This window comes from Sphaeramia orbicularis, chromosome 17 (assembly GCF_902148855.1).
Source record: "Sphaeramia orbicularis chromosome 17, fSphaOr1.1, whole genome shotgun sequence".
NCBI classification, from domain to species: Eukaryota; Metazoa; Chordata; class Actinopteri; order Kurtiformes; family Apogonidae; genus Sphaeramia; species Sphaeramia orbicularis.
In genome coordinates this window covers 22,560,873-22,580,850 of record NC_043973.1, presented here as the reverse complement: position 1 = coordinate 22,580,850, position 19,978 = coordinate 22,560,873, and the positions used below count along the sequence as shown (strand labels likewise).

General features: G+C 37.6%; 1 protein-coding gene across 2 annotated transcripts in view; it reads left to right on the top strand.

Annotated features, from left to right (window-relative positions):
- The window catches only part of gpc1b (glypican 1b), a 127,160-nt gene that overhangs the window by 66,945 nt on the left and 40,237 nt on the right, over positions 1–19,978 (top strand). The window lies entirely within an intron of this gene.

Below are 19,978 nucleotides of genomic sequence, written 5' to 3'. Positions count from 1 at the left end.
TGACTGACTAACACCAGGAAGTTTAAGATCTTATAAAAGAACATGGATATTACAACCATTGGTCCAAGTGTACAAACATAATGACGTTGATCAAGTTCACCATTGGCTTAGGTATCCAAAACACGGTGATGCATGGGTTCAGTGACCGCGTTTGTACTCTTCTTCCACCTACCCTATAGCCTGATCTCCCCAAGGGCAGCAGGACTCTCTGGTCCCAAACTGGATGGAAAACAAGCAGATAGCAAAGAAGGTAGACATATCCTGAGTGGGTATGTCTGGACATTCTTACAAAATATATCATCAAAACCCATCCATGACTCGTGCTCTGGACACCTGGTGTTTACAGAATATAGTCTAATATTATATTTTTCTAACAGTCTATATAATCTATTCTAATCCACAGACTGCATTAGCATTACAGGTAAAGGTGAGCATGACCCCCATCTGAACTGGATGCAGAAACCGGGAGGACCAGGGGTGGGGGGGGTGAGAAAACGCCTATGTAAAGATATGCTTTTATGTCAAGTATTTGAGTATAGTTTTAATTTATTACAATTTAAATTTTATATACCTAATATTTGGAACCAATATTCAATTTTAAAGTCTTTGAAAAGGTGTGTTAAGCATCTTTGTGTTATTTATGCAATAAATTATGTACATTTTTCAAATTGGATTTTATATTTTTTGTGTTTTTTGGCATTTTGTGTTGATATAGTAGGTTAAAGTGAAAAAATAATAGGTAGATGAGATAGATGAAGTTGTGCTCAGACCCCTAAGGGTTAAATAGAAATGTATTTTATTAAGAAATGATTTGATTCTGCACATTAGTTCATGTAAGGGCCAAGACACACCAACCTGATTTTCAGCGGTCAGACAATGTCGGGCAGCCTGGCGAGGTCAGTGACATGAGTCTGTTTGGTGTGTTCCGTGCGATCGGTTGTCGTTAATATCTTCGCCGTTCATTTTCAGCCGATTCAACATGTGTAGTTGGCCATTACTGAGTTGTTCAGTCTGACCAGTCTGGTTGGTGGAGGGATAGTCCTTGGCCCAATCCCAATTCAGGGGTAGGGGTAAGGGGGAGGGCCAAAGGGTGAATTAGGATTCAGACCCTTTAACTAGTGAATTAGTGAATGAGAAGACCGGAATCTTTCTACTTCCACAAGAAGAATCCCAAGAGCTGACAACGCCAGTATCTTCTTATTACTAGCCATCTGTTCAACGAGTACAACAACACTCCTTCTTGATTATTCAACACTCTCTGCTGACAACAGTGACTGATGACAGCGAGCTCTGTGTTTTGGTCTAGAGCAGGGGTCTCAAACTCATTTTCTTTCAGGGGCCACATTCAGCCCAATTTGATCTCCAGTGGGCCAGACCAGTAAAATAATAACATAATAACCTATAAATAATGACAACTCCAAATTTTTGTCTTTAAGTGTAAAGAAAAAATTAAAATACTTACTTTTATAAACTATCCAAACAAAAAAAAAGATGTGAATAACCTGAAAAAACTGAAATTTCTTAAGAAAAATAAGTGCTATTTTAACAATATTATGCCTCAACTTATCATTTCTGCATGTGCATTATGGATCAGATCTACAGAGACACTAGACACTGAGTAACAGGCAGAAAATTGTTAAAATTGTGCTTAATTTTCTTTAGACATTTCAGGTTGTTGATATTTGTTCAGGTTATTCACATTTTATTGTTACAGGATAGTTTGAAAATATGAATATTTTCATAATTTAATGTTATTTTTTGCACTAAAACAAAAACAGAAAAAAAAATTTTTGAAGTTGTTAATTCAAGATTTTTTTTTGCTTAATTCAAGATTTTTTGCTAAATTTAAGATTTTTTTTTTTTCTTTTTGCTTAATTCAAGATTTTTTTTTTGGCTTAATTTGAGATTTTCTTACTTAATTAAAGATTTTTATTTGCTTAATTCAACATTTTTTCCTTAATTCAAGCTACTTTTTTTTTTTTTTTTGCTTACTTGAGTTCAAGACTGCAAAAACATCCCACGGGCTGCATTGGAACCTTTGGTGGGCTGCATTTGGCCCCTGGGCCGCACATTTGAGACCCCTGGTCTAGAGAGATGTTCCGTCATTTTAGGTTTTTTTTGGGCTACAATACAGATTAGTGCCGCCTGCTGTGATGGAGACATTCCGTCTTGTGCAGAACATATGCTCAAGTCGGTAGTTGATTTGGTGTATTCTTTGTACTTTTTTGCCCATATCGGCGAGACGGGAGCTGACTGATCAGTCAGACTACCTTTTCTGGCAACAATCAGCAGTCGATTTGGTGTGTCTACACCTTAAGAGTCAAACAGATGAGGTAAACACTGAGTATTGAAAAAGTCTAAATAGAGAGCCAAAATTCCACCTCCTCCAGTCTGTCCCATGGAACGTAACTTTACTAATAAAAAAATATATACAGTGGTGAATGGTGAAGGAGTCATTTTCTGAGGCTGTTGTGATAAGATAATTTTACAAGCCAAGAAAATCATATTTTTCTGGTAAGAGGATAGTACTGAAACATCTAGTTTTGTGTCAAACAGCTCAATGGACTGCATCTCTCATCACATTGTGATCACACATCACTGACACCGAAACAGCTGCTGCTTTGGCACAGTTTAGCTCAATCTTCAAAAACCAGGTGAAAAAGTACTAAAAAGAGGTGCAAATCACTACGAGTCTGGTCATGTTGAAGTTACATCTTTGGAGACTCTAAACACTTCATTTATGACATTTGTTGTCTTTACATTTACATCACAATCTGATACTTAAAAAGTCTTAAAACAAGTGTTCAGAGAACGCAAACCTTCGCCAAGCACCCCGAATGGTGTGTATGTGTGGATTGACTATTTCTTTTCAAATTAAACAGTTTCAGCAAAAAAAGTTGAAGCTTGGTACCAGTCATGTGTATGCCAAATTATATTAAGTTCCAATCAATATTTGTTGAGTTATAATGAAAAAAGTATCATAAATGAGATTTTCAATGTTAAATTGAAATGTCCACAGAGTCCACATTCCACAGTGGATGTGGACAATTTTGTGCCAGATACAAGATATTGTTACAAGCTACGGGTGTATCAAATTGGAGGCTAATCGGAGTCATTTGGAATTTTTTATGAATTTTTGAAAATTGCTCAATGATGAGAGATAGGAAAATTTGAGCTTCTGTGACCTTGAACTTTGGCCTGCTTGGCCCAACATTTAATGGGTTCATCCCAGGGCCTAGGCCTATCTGTAGGTAAAATTTGGTAAAGACGGTTATAGTAGTTTTCCCGTAAAGTTGCTAACAAACACGCAAACAAACACAAAGCAAAGTGATCACAATACCTCCTGGCGAAGGTAACAAAATGCAAAGCTCTTGACTTCTAAAAATGACAAACATCATATGTGTAGATGATGGCATAATTCAAAGGGGATAAAAAAACAACAACAAAAAAACAAAAAAAACTGGTCTCTTGCCATTGACTGCAAAATAAGTTCCTATGTGGTACAACTGGAAGAGGTGTGACTTTGGGTCTTGATAGAAGTTCTCAGTATTATAGCATAGTGCTAGAACATGCATGTTTTGCAGAACTTTATAGTACAGATTAGTGAAAAGGGAAATTGTCTGGATTACTAAAGAAGCAACTCTCAATGAAATGCTGTCACACGTGTGTAGATCTTGTTATGTTTGAGTCCACTGACACTTGCGTTGTACATTTTTAAAACCTCAAATCATGTTTTATAATAATTCCACTGAATCAAAGGTTCTAATTTTAAAAAAAAAATCAAATACATTTTCATTAATCACTTCTATGATTCATTTATCAGCTCTAATATGTGTGACATGTATGAGACCAACAAACAGAAGTCATAAGTAAATCATAAGTTGAGTTTGCACCACAGCAAAGTTCTTATTCTTTGTTGTACTGCTTGAAGTGTGACGGAAAAGAAGTGACAGAGACAGAGATTTTCAATCTTAGAACTCTGGCGCACCAAGGCAATTATTTGTGTCTAATGACCTGCTCTACTTAATCGAAGGGTGTTTCTGTGCTCCACTTGTTCCCCTTGGCCAGTCAGTGACAATGGATTTGTCAGCTGGGACTCTGATCTTGGCTAGTTAGCCTGACCTTTTCAGATCCTGTGATTAGTGCCTGAGTGACATTTGTTTACTCTTCCTCTGCTGCTCTCTGTGTCCTTCTTTCTCATGGTCCCTCCTTTTCACTCATGGTGTTGTTGCTTTGCCAAAGAAATAAAGTTGCCCTGCCAAAACTCTCTCTCAAATACACTCATGCACGAACCTGTCAGTGACATACACAGTCTCTCCAAGTTAGTTTATGTCATCCTTCAGTCCTTGAACTTTTCCGTTCTTTAGAAAAACACCTAATTTAACACTGCAGTACCAGTAAACAACACAGTCTGCAGACGTACACGCGTCAAGCAGCACTCAGCTTTTGTCTCTAAACATCGTGACGACGTGCAGCAAAAAGGTTATGTTATGAACACAATAACTTTGTTTTGAAGCACAGTGAAGTCACTCTGTGCTTGTTTTTGTTCATGTAGTCCTGCCAAACATGTTCTTACAAATTTCAGATAGCGGCTGCTTTGAAAGACAAAATTTATCTTTTTTTCAGTCTCCAATCTAGCAACAACTTTATAACCGCGTGTTTTCCCACTTTGTCTCCTCAATTCACCCACTTTCCTCTGATGTTCTTTTTATTTGAATGTTCCCCCTGTCTCACCCAAATAGTATCAGATGGGGACAGCAGAGATGACAGAGGGAGTACAGGAGTATATGTGTGTTGGGACCTTGAGGTCTAAAAACCATCTGCTGTTGACTGCATCCTCTGAAGACGAGGGTTGTGTGATAGACTAGGGTTAAGTGGACCATAATGTGTTACATTTGCTGCCACATTTGGCACAATTTGACAGGATTAAGCTATTTTCACTAAGGACATCCTGGTATTAGCCTAAGCTCTTGAAATATGCAAAGAAATGACTTACATCTGTTTCAGGCTTTGACAAAACCAATTTAGTTTTTTCTTCTTTTCGTTTTGTTCCTTTTGAACTTGTTATTCACATGCACATCTGTAGTAGTTATTCCACCTTTATTCAAATCTTAAAGTACCAGTGAGGGCATGCCCTCATCTTCAATGATTTACAGATAAAAATAAGAGTGGATTAGCTGATTCTTAACAATGTTCCTGTTCATTTGGCTGCAGGAGTATAGTGACACTGTGTGATGCTGCCAGTCCCTGCACATCTGGCTGTGTTTAGCAGGGTGTGGGCTAGCTAGCGCCATGTGGCTAAGTGTAGGGTGTTACTGCTCCAGCCCAGGCAGGCTAGGCCTTTTTAGGTCCAGGGATTTTGGAAGAAGCCCCAACCAAGCCACAGATTAGAGGACCAGCATGCTCACATACAGCTGGCGCACAGCCCGTCAGTGTGTGCACTGGATGTATGTGAGCGTGCAGATGTGTGTTTATATGCACGTGTTTGTAAGTTTGTAATTTAGTGCGTCACTGTTTGAGTGAGCGAAAATCCTCTTTGTATACAGTCAATGTGTATGTGGCTTGCATTTGGTGCAAGGTTATTATCGTTAACGAAAACAAAGGAAATGACGAAAACTAGAATTGAAAAAACATTTTTGTTTACTGAAATAAATAAAAACTGTAATTAAAAGAAAAAATGATAACTAACTGAAACTGTATTGTGTGCTTATAAAACTAACTAAAACATATAAAAATTATGGATAAAATTCCCTTCGTTTTCATCTTTGTCAATGTCAGATTGATATGAAATTGATTTATTTCCCTTGAGTAATTTTAGCTAGCGGCACCGTACAGCACTTAATGGTCCGTCACTTCTCATCACTTGTGGTTTAGAGTCATCTTCTAGTCCCCACTCTACCTGGAAACATGGAGACTAAAGTTGGGAGAAAGCAGCAGAGTTCTATATGGGATTTATGTGAATACGACGGCAAAGAAGATAAAAAAATATGAAAAAACTAAAAGTAAACTAAAACTAAGCATTAAGAAAAAAACAAAAACTAATAAAAAAAACTGTTAAACCTGCTCTAAAAACTAATTAAAACTAACTGAATTAGAGAAAAAAAAAAGGTCAAAACTAAATAAAACTAAACTGTAATGAAAAATCCAAAACTGTTAGAACCTTGATTTGGTGTTACTTATCTTTTCACTATCATGTATACACTGTACAGAAGACAAAAGAGCATAAAGATGCAGCAATGCTGAAAGGGAAAATTAGGAAAATAAATGGGGTAAACAATAGGACGGAGTACAAATAAGACAGATGCAATGATAAAACAAACAGAGCAAAAAAAGGCAAAGCAAGGACAGAGATAAGTGATAAACACGAGTAGTTTCCAAAAAGAGATTAAGAGAGACTGAAAGATAGGATCCATGTTAAAGTAAGAGGGAAAAGGTCAGACAGGACACAGAGAGTGATGGCACCAAGGGGATCTGTGTGTGTTCGATGGCAGCCAGGTGTGTAAGACAGACGGAAGTCTTAAAGCTGGCAGGTGGTGTTTGTCCTAATGGGGCCATCGCTGGCATCTGGATTCACTGTGTGTGTTCACTTGCACTGGCGCTTCACATACTATAATGCAAAGGAATGGCCCGTGGAACCTACTTCTATCTGATCTTTGAGAGTTAGGTCATATATTTTATTGCCTATAAGACTCTGAATTCCACCAGAACGCAGCATCCATGACAGGTCATTTCAGAAGCATCACTATAATGACTGTATTCTAAACTAAAACACAGCCACAAGTCCCACACTCATAACTGCACTTACAGTATCGACTTTCTTCACTCTGGGTCACAGAAAAGCAAAGAAGGAAATGACAACAATAAACAAAATTAAAACAGACAAAATAGAAACCCTTTAACTCAGCTGACTTCAAGGCGACAAATAATTCCACCTCTAAAACACTCCTATATGGAAGTAAATCTGTCTCATCAGATTTTGAATTATGAATGCCACTGAATTCCTAGCACTGAGGTTTTTTTTGCACTGAAATTAAGTATCTGAATTTTTTTTTTTTTTTGCACTGAAATTAAGTATCTGAATTTTTTTTTTTTTTGCACTGAAATTAAGTATCTGAATTTTTTTTTGCACTGAAATTAAGTATCTAAATTTTTTGTCTCTGAGTTCAACTATGTTCATAAATTTAGAATAAAAAAATAAAAAATAAAAAAATTTCAGATGCAAAAAATTCAGAAGCAAAAAATTCCGACGCAAAAAATTCAGATCACACATCCAGGACACCAAGGATAAATAATTGATTCTATCTCAAGTCAAACTGACAGCCAGCTAATCGAGTTATGTTAGGTTGGTCAAGTGACGCCGATGCAGGAAGACGGTCAGTGTGGATGTGTGATCTGAATTTTTTGCATCTGATTTTTTGCTTTTGAAGTTTTCGCATCTGAATTTTTTGCATTTGAATTTTTTTGTATCTGAATTTTTTTTATTCTAAATTTATGAATATAGTTGAATTCAGAGACAAAAAATTCAGATACTTAATTTCAGTGGGAAAAAAATCAGATACTTAATTTTAGTGCAAAAAAAATCAGACACTTAATTTTAGTGCAAAAAAAAATTCAGATACTTAATTTTAGTGCAAAAAAAAATTCAGATACTTAATTTCAGTGCAAAAAAATCTGATACTTAATGTCAGTGCAAAAAAAATTCAGATACTTAATTTTTGTGCAAAAAAACAAAAAAATCAGATACTTAATTTCAGTGCAAAAAAATTCAGATAATTAATTTTAGTGAAAAAAAAAAAAAAATCTGATACTTAATTTCAGTGCAAAAAAAACTCAGATACTTAATTTCAGTGCAAAAAAATTCAGATACTTAATTTTAGTGCAAAAAAAAAAAAAAAATCAGATACTTAATTTCATTGCAAAAAAAAAAAAAAAATCAGATACTTACTTAATTTCAGTGCAAAAAAAATTCAGATAATTAATTTTAGTGCAAAAAAATCTGATACTTAATTTCAGTGCAAAAAAAATTCAGATAATTAATTTCAGTGCAAAAAAATTCAGATACTTAATTTTAGTGCAAAAAAAAATCAGATACTTAATTTCATTGCAAAAAAAAAAAAAAAAAATCAGATACTTAATTTCATTGCAAAAAAAAATAAAAAATCAGATACTTACTTAATTTCAGTGCAAAAAAAATTCAGATAATTAATTTTAGTGCAAAAAAATCTGATACTTAATTTCAGTGCAAAAAAAATTCAGATACTTAATTTCAGTGCAAAAAAATTCAGATACTTAATTTTAGTGCAAAAAAAAATCAGATACTTAATTTCAGTGCAAAAAAAAATTCACATACTTAATATCATTGCAAAAAAAAAAAAAAAAAAAAATCAGATACTTAATTTCAGCGCAAAAAAAAATTAGATACTTAATTTCAGTGCAAAAAAAAATTCAGATACTTAATTTCATCGCAAAAAAACCCCCCAGATACTTAATTTTAGTGCATAAAAAAATTCAGATACTTAATTTCAGTGCCAAAAAAAATCAGTGCTAAAAATTCAATAGTTTTTATAATTCAAAATCTGATGAGACAGATTTACTTCCACACTCCTGGCATCTTATGAAGCCTTGCAAAGGACCAAAAATCTGTCAGAGGCATAACGTTAATATGGCTGCCCCCAGTGGAATCCAGAGGTAATTGCATGTGACTGCACACATTCGCAAACTCCTTTCCTGATACCTCTCTTCCAGACACCGTTGACCTCAAGCCTCAAAAAGTCCAAATATTTTCATCCCCTGCAGAGGTCTTCCCTCCTTCTATTCCACTCTCTTAGTCCTGTGTTATTTTAAAACAACAGAAAACATATTTGACCTGACTCTCGCCTCTAGTTTTCGTTGTGTACACGGCCATGACCGACTCTGACTCTGAACTGAAGTCAAGAGTTGTCAACACACGCAGAATACACTCTCTTACATTCACTGGCACACAGAATTTATGAGCAGCCAAAGGCTTATTGGCCAGTGTGTTCCAGCCCATTTCAGTTCAAGGCAGATCAGTGGTCATTGAGCTTAATCTGATTTGAAGAGTACTGGCTGGCTGGCTGGCTTATGGGTACACTCATTTCTAGATGACCAGGCAGACTCACTTATTTATTCATTTAAGTCAAGGTCTGAATATCTCCCAGCTTTTCCCATGGAGACAGACTGAGTGGGAGCAATCCATGGCATCAAGCACACCCCAAGTATCATATCAGATTTAGAAAACAGGCACTAGAACCAAACGGCATAAGACTTTATTGCTACCTAGAAGCAGCTGCTTTTTACATTTATTTCTAATCTTTCCTTTTTGTGAATACTGTAGCAGATAGGACACACTTGCACTTTAATCTAATTTTGTTTAAGACTATATTGCACTGTGTAGATTGGACCTGGTCTACATACAGGGGTGCAGAAAGTATTGAATATGCTTTTCTGTAACTATGCTGTGGTCATATTTTTGCTAAACCCACTTTTATTAGTTTTTGGTACATTTATTTGTGTATTTATGGACTCTAATAGTTGAAAAAGTTTGAATTTGAACCCTCCAGGTGCTGCAAAGCTATCTTTATATTCATTTTGGCAACAATTGAGTGGATTTCTACAACCTGTTTTAATTTCTGCTTAATTAGTTACATCTATAACTAGTTGTGTCACGACATTTGCACATATAAGGTCAAGATTTCTGACAGACATTTCTCCAAATACACCATAATTGTTTATCAGCAGCAGCGGTTGTAGTCCATACTGAAAATATGTCCAAACTTCGAGCCGATTACCTAAAATGTTCAGTTGTCATTTGGAGGGGGAGGGGCGTGAAGTGGCTCATTTGCATATAAAGGGTGGTGGTGTCATTACTCAGAAATAGAGGGAATGCACATACGTCACTTCCCCCCTGGGCCACGCCCCTCTAAGTCAGACTGAGCGGCAGAAACAAACCGACTCAACATGGCGGTGCATAGCAGTAACTACAGCGAGACCGGGAAAAATGTGGAATATAACATGAAATTAAAGACAATTGGACTGGACATGGATCCATACAAGCTACCAAACAACAAGTGGTCTATGAACATTGGTATGTGGTGGAAATCACGTATCCTGACATTTATATGAACCTGATTTCAATGCCGGGAAAATCCACAATGCAAAGGCTGAAAGCATATAAAAGCCAAAGAATTGGTGACATCCTCGTCATCGTTAATTAGAGGATTACAGCTGGTGAGTGCTTTCAATTCAACATACTATTGTTTTAGAGGTTTTCTGTCAGTGCAGATGTATTTTCTTGGCGGTGATTGCCAAGGTAAAGGCCCAGCAGTAGTGCTCACAGTTCACTACTGATTTACTGGAGTTGAACCCTTAGTATTGACCAGTGGCGGCTGCTCGTCTTTCAGACAGGGGAAGCTCATTGTCAGCTTACATCAAAAAAAAAAACAACTGTCAACTTATTTAAACATAAATTCGGCCCTCCGTTCTTTTTTAAGAAAATGCTCAGTGTCCTTATCGTACCAAGAAGGCGTCTTTTCCAGGGACTGGACCAGTGTCCTCTGAATGTCCAGCAGAGATGGGCTGCTTAGATTGCCTTGGCCCATTGTGTTGTGGGTGTAAGACTTCAGCCTTTTTAAACAAGAGATGCTCCTTTCACTCCGACCTAGCCGACAGTTTGATTGATTTAACTATCTACAGGACGATATTAAACTCAAACAAGAAATGATTAAATTATGGAACTGAAACAAGAAAACACTGAAATTATGTTAAATTGAAACAAGGAAGTCCAATGAGTGTGTTTTATTTACAGTGCAAGAAATGAACGAGTAATTTCGAGGTGGTTTCTGTCTTGATTTCACAGCAGAATGCGCGGCGGTATTAAACTGAACTGTGTCAGTGAAGAAGATCTCAAAATAGCTGTCAATCAAACGGGATTCAGCCTTTCGACTGATCATCCAATCAGCACGTGGGATTCTGGCGTCCAGCCCGACCGAGCTCCGCCCACTGCTCCATTCACCCCCAGAGATGCCCGGCATCTGGGGGCGGGACAACATCGTGGCATTTATCCAATTACCGTCCAGTTTTGAGGCAATGAAAAAAACTGTTCCACTCAGTCCCATAGAAGCCCATAGACGCCAGCAGTCTACGGACTAATGCACTGAGCAGAGATCGAATGAGAAAACAGCGCAATGGGAATGGAGGAGAAGTGAACAACATCACGTCCGTTGATTTGTGATAAAGCTAATTCTGAATGAACTCGTCTTTGAGATGAACGTGTTCTAACACATTTGTAGTCAATAAAATGTCAACACAACTGTACATATTTAACCATTTAATTTTCGTAACTTTAGGGAAAGCCGGGCTTCCCTTGCAGTCTATGAGAAATCGCCACTGGTACTGACCCAAGTGAGTGGATAATCTACCGGTACTTTGGATATTTAAGTAGAGTTAACATCAGATACTTGATCCAACACAGCTACAACAGCTTTGTGCTAGAGTACCCCCTTATTTGGAAAACTAGGTTAGCCTCAGTTTAAGCTAGTTTACAAATCATGTAGAGCGCAAGGTTCATAATCACTCAAATGAAGACAAAAGCGTTTCAGTTATGAAATATAGAACTAAATGACAGATGCTAACATTAAGAGCTTTACTAAGAAGGAACGTTAGCCAAAACGATATGTAATTTAAGGTATGATTTTACACAAGAACGCAGCATAAATTAACGTTACCTGACATGAAATGGCAACCGCAAATCCAGGTTTCATTGCCTGGATTCCAGTTATTTCTACGAATTGCAGCGATCCATCTGTTTCTTCTGTCTTTGGCTTTAGGTAGCCGCTAAAACGATAGCTCCGAGTGCTTTTTAAACCTATTTGTGCAATCAATGGCAAAACAGCTCTTCCCCATTTTTTAGATTGTTCTAAAGTTTTCGCAGTATTCAAGCCAAAGCCGCTACTTATGTCCCTCTTTCTGCCACTCATTGGGCGTAATTTCGGTGACTTGCGCTAGCGGTGACGTCACGTGCATACCCTCTGTAAGGTTGAAGATGGACCTGTGGAGTTGAATTAATGAAGAATTCAGACCCAAGCATAGCATTTACAGTTTATGTAGACCACAGGGAAATGTTTTAAAATCCATAATTCCATTAAAAAAAAAAAAAAAAAAAAAAAAAGCAAAATATCACTCCTTTACATATGGGGCTGTTTAGAAGATATTGAATTTCACTGATGGCAGTAATGTTTTAGTTGTTGTATCAATAATTTTTATGATTGCATTTGCAGTCATTCAGAGGTAGTACAATGAAAGTCAAAATAAAAAAAAACACTTCAGTTATGGGTTTTTTTTTTTTTTTTTTTTATAATAAAGATTTATTTCTCCCTTTGGCACAAAATAACATTGACAAAAATAACATCAGCTTCAGTAATCATCCAAATTTGGTGCAAGTGCGGTTCAGTTTTACCAGAAAGTGCCTCTGAAATGGACTAAAATAAACACTTCTACAATCTTAGAACAAAAATGAACATTCTGTATTCTTCTTTTATGAATGTTTGTCTTATTTAATGTATTTACAGATTACATTCTACTGTACTGGCTTGTTAAACTGGTAGAAAGCATTTTCTATCAAATTACTGCAGTGCTGGAAAGCCACGCTTACTGGAATTGGACATTAGTGATGTGTTCTATCTTTGTGCTTTCATATTCTTACAGTTAAGCAACAGATTGAATTCACTCCCACCTCCCGCTGCCCACCTTCTAATTTCCTACTTTCATGGTCACCTCTGATGATGTCATGAAAGACAAGGACATCTGCTCCCATTGTGGCACTTGATTGGCTCATTTTCTCTGCATGCAAATCACGTCAGTTGGGACCTGGAGTACACTGCCCTAATTATGCCAAACACATTACTCACCAGGAGCAATGGCGCCTTGGAAGGATAAAATGAAAGACAGAAAGCAAGACAGACAGAAAGAGAAAGAAGAATGCAGTGCTTTTAAAAAATAGTATTGGGGAAAGCAGTGGAAAGTATGTTGAGATAAAGGGGGAAAAAGAACAAAATGACAGTGAGGGGAAGAACAGTATGAGGTTTTCAGGGGAAAAAAGCAAGGGAAACAGCTTAAAAAGAGAACCAGATGGATAAAAAAAAAAAAAAAGAGAGAGAGAAGCAGGCTTGGGTAAATGGTGCATAATGCCAGCCAGGGAAAGTCAGAAGAGAGACAGCAGAATAAAGACTTCCACAGAGAGCCTGTTGATAAATGATATGCATTATGTGATGTGTCAGCTTGTTTAATATACGGGACCTTTTAATAGCATCTAAATGCTGGCTAAGGGGCTTGCGGTGCTCCTGGGGCTCAGTGTGTGTGTGATAAGTGTTGTTATTGATGGAGAGTCAGACTGACACATAAACAGCCTAATGGCTCCCAGATCATCATTTGAACATTCAGTGTACCCAGAACAGCAGTGTTTGTTTGTGGCTGCCTTGTGTATTTTTTTTCATCTTCCCAGTACAGGTAGAGACGAGCATTAAGGAGAAAGAAAGGCGAAGCATCCTGGGTACATGTAGATGAGAGATCATACTGAGGAGGTGCAACTCAGTGGTGCTCATACTGTGTTCCATTACTTTTTTTTTTTTGTCCTGAATTTACCCACAACTTGAGGCATGTTCTCCAGTCCGCTTAGTTTTTTCTCCATTGCTCAGGTTTCAGATGTTTTCCGTGCCTTTTTTTATCATTACAGGGTGGGGAAGCAAAATTTACAATATTTTGAGGCAGGGATTGAAAGACAGTGTATGACCAATTAGTTTATTGAAAGTCATGAGAATTTATTTGCCCCAAGAAAATTGACATAATAGAAAATGTTTTTATTCTATGTGTCCTCCTTCTTTCTCAATAACTGCCTTCACGCGCTTCCTGAAACTTGCGCAAGTGTTCCTCAAATATTCGGGTGACAACTTTTCCCATTCTTCTTTAATAGTATCTTCCAGACTTTCTCGTAATAGTTTTGCTCATAGTCATTCTCTTCTTTATGTTATAAACAGTCTTTATGGACACTCCAACTATTTTTGAAATCTCCTTTGGTGTGACGAGTGCATTCAGCAAATCACACACTCTTTGACGTTTGCTTTCCTGATTACTCATATGGGCAAAAGTTTCTGAAAAGGTACGGATAATAGTGTTAGGTGTGATTATGACATCAATATATGTTTGGTTTCAAAACAATTGACGTAGTGCCTGCTGAGAAAAAACAACTAAATGTTCATTGTAAATTTTGCTTCCCCACCCTGTATATGTAGGGGTGCACCGATTCCGATACGAGTATTGGGTATCGGCTCCGATACTCAGTGTGTGTACTCGTATTCCTACTCATAAAAGTATTCCGATACAAATGCACCGATACCGCTTACAGCCATGTGGCATTCACAGTTCAGTGCAGCAGGTACGTGGTGGTGGAATAATGTGTGTGGAGTGTGAAGAGTGTGGAGATTTTTCAAAATAAATGACGGTGATAAAAGTAACGGTGACTGCAAGTAACGTTACAGACACAGACAGATACGGACGCAGCATTCTGTCCGTCCTCTGCGTACATTCCATCTGTTTTCCATGTGCTGGCGGATGCGTACCCAGATGGAGAGGGGTACAGAGCGTTGCAGACCGCCACCAGTGGAAGTGAAAACGAAACTTATCACTCATTTCTCTTTTCTCTACCTGCTGAAGCTAAGCTGTTAAACCTTACCAGTGAAAACGCTCCAAGATTAGTATCACATTAGTGTTACCTCTGTCGTCTCCTTGTTTGTTATTACTGACTTTCTTCTTCTTCTTCTCATAAAACTTGACTCGTCTTCGTGGTATTTGTCCAGTATGGTTAATTCAGAGCGGTGCCTCCTGGTGCATTAATTTAGAAACGCTCATTCCAACACATTAAATGTCGGTAGCAGCACCTTGTTCCAGTCAGACTAATGACAACGACAATAAAGCACATTTACAAAAGGAACCAACAACTGGAATGGGATTATTAAATACTCATTTTGGTACTCGGTATCAGCAAGTACTCAAATGTAAGTACTCGTACTCAGTCTGGAAAAAAGTGGTATCGGTGCATCCCTAATTATATGCTATGAGTTTTGCACCGACTGAACTACTTACATGTATTTTAATTATATTATCTCTCACCTGTTATTCACTCAGTGCCACTTTATATTCCACCCATCGTCCCTTTACCATCTCACTCACCTATTACCTTTATTATATTTTGACCTCTGTGAGTATCTTGGCTTTTTCATTTCTTTGTCTGCTCTTTTAATGTGTCCTGTGTGAAGCTGTGCTATGGAAGTTTTTTCCCCTCAACATTTTAGCTTTATTTTTCCTATGTCCTCTGTGAATTAGTGTGTTGTTCTGTTATCAGATCTCTGTATCTGTTCTCCAGGCTTTCTCCATGTCTACCTCATCTCCAAGTGAGTGTCTTCTTGTTTTGGAACTAAAGTAAAGGTTTTTTGGTCTTTTTTTTTTCCCATGCTGCGTGGTCTGTTTTTTTTTTTTTTTTTTCCCCAGATTGTTTTTCCCTTAGGCATAGACCTCCATGATTGCCCTCATGTGTCTTACATACAGAATGCTTTCCATTTCCATTTTTCACGTGCTTTTGGTGACATGTCTCTTCAGTCTACACAGCAGACATGCTTCAGTGCTTTCATTGTACCTAAGGCCAGAGACCCTCTTCATCATCTCTCCTATCAGCCTTAAAGCTGCGTATGACTTTCGTCACCAATTTTTCATCAAATCTGGAAAATCCGAGTCCAGGGGTGCCCCTTCCAATTGTGGGCCCTTTCATAAAATTCAGTATCTTGTTGATCTGTCGGAGCGGGGGTGGGGTCCACACATAACGTTACTTGCGCTAGCGTGAAAACGAAACTGGAACTTTACATGCTTTCAATGTCCGATTCCCCACTTCTATGTCTCTCTTATACAGCAGATCTTACAGGACATTTTCACAGCCACTGAACCCCCTCCTCTGCTCTATGGGCCACCCATAAATCCTGGGCCCCATGAATTTGTCATGTTTACCCCCCCCTTATCAGCGCCCCAGCCCGAGTCATAGCCTAAGTATCACGAATCTGTAAGTCTTTGCATGATTATGCACCTGAAACTCTTCCCTCACGGTGAGCAATTTCGAATTGTACTCCACCATAAACACTCCATGTGTTTACAAACAGACCTGGTAGGTCACTCTGGCATTTTCGGAAATTTGTCGCAACATGCATTGTGGGAAGCAGAGCTCCACACAGCCACATTATGGCCGCAGTGACAGCAAATACGAAAATGGCTTCATTGCCTCTTGCTACTGCAGATGCGTGGAGCTCTGCCTCCCACAAAGCATGTCGCAACAAATTTCTGAAAAGGCCCGAGTGACCTACTGGCTCTGTTTGTAAATACATGGAGTGTTTATCGTGGGGTACACTTTGAAATTGTTCACTGTGAGGGAAGAGATTCAGGTGAGTAATCACAGAAAGACTTACGGATTCCTGATACTTAAGCTATGACTCTGGCTGGGGTGCTGATAAGGGGGGCGTAAACATGACAAATTCATGGGGCCCAGCATTTGTGGGGGGCCCATAGAGCAGAGGAGGGGGTTCAGTGGCTGTGAAAATGTCCTGTAAGATCTGCTGTGTAAGAGAGACATAGAAGTCGGGAGTCAGACGTTGAAAGCATGTAAAGTTTCAGTTTCGTTTTCACACTAGCACAAGTAACGTTATGTGTGGACCCCACCCCCGCTCTGACAGATCAACAAGATACTGAATTTTATGAAAGGGCCCACAACCTTTAGCTTTCATGGGGCCCGCAATTGGAAGTGGCGCCCCTGGACTCAGATTTTACAGACTTGATGAAAAATTGGTGACAAAAGTCATACACAGCTTTAACCCTTTCATGCACTAATCATGAGAACCTTAGTTTAGATTTTTCTCGAGTGTTTTTATTCCTCCATAGGCATGAAAAAAACAGTGTGATGAAGTTTTTTGGGTTTTTTTTCATGGAGTTACAAAAATGTCCATGCATTTAATTTTTGAAGTAAAGAAACGTGTTTAAAACCCAATATCAGAAATTGATATTAAAACAATGAAATAAAATCTGACATCTCACATTTTAATCTCACATTTTAACATATTCTAATGCTAATTATTACTCTTTTCATGGAGATAATATGCAAAACAAAAAAAACAAAAACAAAAAAAACAGCTTTTTTTCCCTAACAAATAACAGTTGATTTACACTGAAACATGTTACTGTAGATCAGGTTTATCTAGAACAGCAAAGTTACAGTAATGGTATGAATTACAGTGTATGGGATGATGCATAAGTGTCCACTGTGTTGGCTGATATGGAACTAAAACAACAAAACCCATGAATATACAAGAGAACAGAGCTGTAGAATAACTGTCCACTGTAATGACCATTATGCATGAAAGGGTTAAGATCCCACATCATCTGCCCTTACTTACCTGCTGTAAGAGTCCCTACTTTCATGCACAGATCCATATACTTCCCCTTTCCTGCCAATCCTAAGGTTTACTTCTTCATAATCGAAGTTCTGGGTCTTTTTCCCTGTTTGTTTCTTTTTGTCTCAGCGTTGGTTGCTGAGCTTGCTCAACTAAAATGAGTTTTCTGGAAATTGCACGACCAGGTACTCTAATTCTATTTTCTCTCCTAAAATAGTAGATGATGCATGTACTTTAGCATTTTGCAGCCAATTGTCTAGTAGGTAGGTTCATGATGGTTCATCTGGTGCATGTCATGTGGGTTGATGCTTTGCCTTTGCAACCTTCCCCTGTCTCTTTCTTCCATGTTTCTTATCACTTTCTCATTGTCACTGATAAAGGCAAAATGCCCAAAGGATAAAGAAAATGAAAAAAAAAGGGAAGGAAGGGAAAACAGGGGCATGTACGGTCAGCGAGTGGAAATAGACCGTGTGCGCTCTCTGAATACAAGTTTTATTTAATGCACATCAACCACCTGATTCTCCTCCGCCTCCTCTTCCCCTGGCATAATACATCATTCCCTCCTTCTTTCTCCTCTCTGCCGGGGAGTCATGGAGCTAATGTAATAATGCTGCACTTGTCAAATGGCCAAATAAAATTAGGACTGTCAGATATGAAACAGATATGCAGTTGCTGCCTTATTTTTCCCTCTTACTCCGTTTCATTCTTGTACTCATCCTCATTTTCTGTTCAATCCTTGTCGGCCTCTGGTATACTGCCAACCTCAGTTCATCTGTCATGTTTTACAGATTGTTTGCTATTTACTGCCATTCAGTGCATGCAAGAGAACATCTGAGAACAGGCTTCATGTCACATGTAGCATATGAAAGTCATATTTAATTTCCTGTTTTGCAGTCCCAGTTGGATATGTTACAATTATAATTTTCAGTCTCCAGGACTAGGCCCAAGTGCTTTGAGGTATTCTCTAAAAATACTTAATAACTAAATATTATCAGCTTCCAGTTGTTAGAGACAATCATGAGTTTGTCTGTAAAAAACAAGTGTGAAGAAACAAGCTGTGAAAGACAAGTAAGCAGGTTTTTATTTCTAAATTCAAAGCTGATTTTAGATTCGGTTACTCAGTTAGGTGTCCTATGAGCGAGTAGTTATACAATTATAGATCAGTATGACATGAGTAGTACAAGGTTTGGTCAGTTAATACCTCTGTGTGTGAGAATAACTCTGGATCAGTGAAGCCAAGGAGCACAGGTGTCAAACATATGGCCCATGGACCAAAATCGACCCGCCAAAAGGTCCAATCCAGCCCGTCAGAGGAATTTGTGAAATGCAAAAATTGCACTGAATATATTCAAAATCAAGGATGTTAAAAGCATTTTAGTTCAGGGGTCACATACAAACCAATATCCTCCTTGCCACCAGATCTCAGAAACACCACTTCACTCCCTCTCTTCAAATCCAGACTCAAAACACATCTGTTTAGGACCTCTTTCTCTTTGTGAACACAACTGCATTGTTCAATTTTTTAACCTACCTTTTATTTTTTACTCTGCTTTATTGCTTGTTTTATACTCTCCTGTTTTACTGTACGGTGTCCTTGAGTGCCAAGAAAGGCACCTACAAATAAAATTTATTATTATTATTATTATTATTATTATTATTATTATTATTATTATTATTATTATTAATATGGTAAAAATTAACCAGTAAAATACTATCATAATAAGCTATAAATAATGAAAACTACAAATGATTCTATTTTTTGTGTAAAAAAGTAAAATTACTTTAAAATCTTTACATTTACAAATAATCCTTTCTCAAAAAATGGGAATAACCTGAAAGAATATGAACAACCTGAAAGGTCTTAAGAGAAGTAAATGGAATTTGACCAATATTCTGTCTGTTCCTAAATGTTTTCTGTATTTGTAGATCCACTGTGATCTGTAAGTTGTAATGCACATGTAGAAATGACAAACTGAGGCATAATATTGTTAAAATTCCACAAAGTTTTCTTAAGATATTTCAGGTTTTTCATGTTATTGAGATTTTTAAGGAAACTTTGTAGATGTAAACATTTTCATAATTGTACTTTTTTTTACTGTTAATATTTTACTTGTCCAGGCCACATGAGATCATACTGGGTTGAATGTGGCCCCAGAACTACAATGACTTTGACACCCCTGCTTTAGAGTGACTGTCAGTCAGAGGATCATCAGTGGTGTTTAGTGGTGTAGTGGTCCCTGGAGAAGTGGGTTACTCTCAATTTTTGGCTTTTTTTTTTTTTTTTTAAGAAGTCCAGAAAAACGCTGTTTTACAAACAGTTACATGTAAGACTACTCTATTTAGTTTACCCAAAAATCTGTCAGTAGTATTTACTCACTATCACAAAATTATCATGACTTGATCAGGAGCAGTTTGTTGGTATTACTGGTCACACAAGCAGCTGAATGAATATAAATGTATTCAATATGAGGCAACAT